Source organism: Mustela lutreola, chromosome 3 (assembly GCF_030435805.1).
Source record: "Mustela lutreola isolate mMusLut2 chromosome 3, mMusLut2.pri, whole genome shotgun sequence".
Classification (NCBI taxonomy): domain Eukaryota; kingdom Metazoa; phylum Chordata; class Mammalia; order Carnivora; family Mustelidae; genus Mustela; species Mustela lutreola.
In genome coordinates, this window is record NC_081292.1 from 55,910,586 (window position 1) to 55,912,212 (window position 1,627).

Below are 1,627 nucleotides of genomic sequence, written 5' to 3' on the forward strand. Positions count from 1 at the left end.
GTAGACATATAAGCTATGATTTGTTGGTTGGAGGGTTTCAATTATAGTAAAGGTAATTATATTTCTTTCTGAAATAAACTTCCATTCTCTGGATAATTACATTTTGAATGAAAAGAAAATATCAAAAGCTTGGGTTCCTCTGGAGATCTTTCCTCAGTGCTTTATTATTCTGGCCTCATGATGGCACCAAAGGGTAGGAAATTATTTTTTGAATTCCTGATGACTTACTGAATTGCAATAAAACAATAAAGAAAATTAGCAAAGGACAATCAAGTTTGCTTAACTTTCCATATAAAGAGGGTTGGAGAAATTGGTACAGTTTTGGGTATGTCCCCTTTGGTATAGATGGCTATAATTCCTTCCTTCTCTTCTCTGTGCAAGACACTTTCTCTCTCCTTTCTCTCAAATTACTTTGTCTCCTTCTCATGATCCCTTCTCCTAGTTTATCTACTCTGTTGCAGTAAGGAAAACATGCTGGTGGGAAAAAAAATTTCCGTGATCTAATTATAACAATAAATTTGTGTCTGAATAACTTTGAAAGATATACATTTACTGGATGACCATTAAGGAATCCACTATAAAAGGATATATACATCATAACATATGAAAAAAAAATGCTCTTTCAGGTATGATACTTCACTGATTTTCCAAGTTCTTAAACAATCAAAATTTGGAATTTAATTTGACACCATAATAAATCTTATTTCAGACTGAGGGCCATAATCTCAGCTGTTAATTTGTGTTTCTCATTGGTGGATGAGACATTGTTAATGTGTGCATTCAAATGAGTGCACTGCTATGTGTGCACCTCTGTATATCAACCCTGTGCACTACCTTTCTGCTAGACATTGAGAGGGAATAAAATAAATGTAAGGTGTGTTCCTTATCCCTTCAAAGATACTTGTAACCCAGCTCAAGTGAAAACATGAGTATATCTAAAAATAGTAATAACAGTAACAATTTGAAGGCCTTGAATGTTGGGAAATAAAAATAGTGCAAGATGGCTTTTTATTGAGAAAAAACTTAAAATGCTATATAATGCAACAGGACCCTCAGTATTAGATGTTGAAAAGACATCTAAAAACAGGTAGAGGGCGCCTGGGTGGCTCAGTGGGTTAAGCCACTGCCTTCGGCTCAGGTCATGATCTCAGAGTCCTGGGATCAAGCCCCACATCGGGCTCTCTGCTCAGCAGGGAGCCTGCTTCCTCCTCTCTCTCTCTGCCTGCCTCTCTGCCTGCTTGTGATCTCTGTCTGTCAAATAAATAAATAAAATCTTTAAAAAAAAAAAAAATAAAAACAGGTAGAGTATCTGTTAGTCCAGAATAAAGGTGGGATTTTTTCCAAGGGCAAACCTAGCACTGAGGCAAAGACTTTGAATGACCTTTTTCTTTTTGTCTGCATTAAATGATTTCTGTCATCTTCAGCATGCTTATAAATGATGCCAATTCAGGAAATATTTAAACTTATTAGGGGTGCCTGGCTGGCTCAGTTGGTAGAGTGTGCGATTCTTGATTTCAAGGTTGTAGTTTCGAGCCCCACTCTTAAAAAAAAAAGGAAATATTTAAATCTATAAAAGGGTATTGTTGGTGTGATTATAAGATTCTTTTTTTTATATTTATATTTAGAT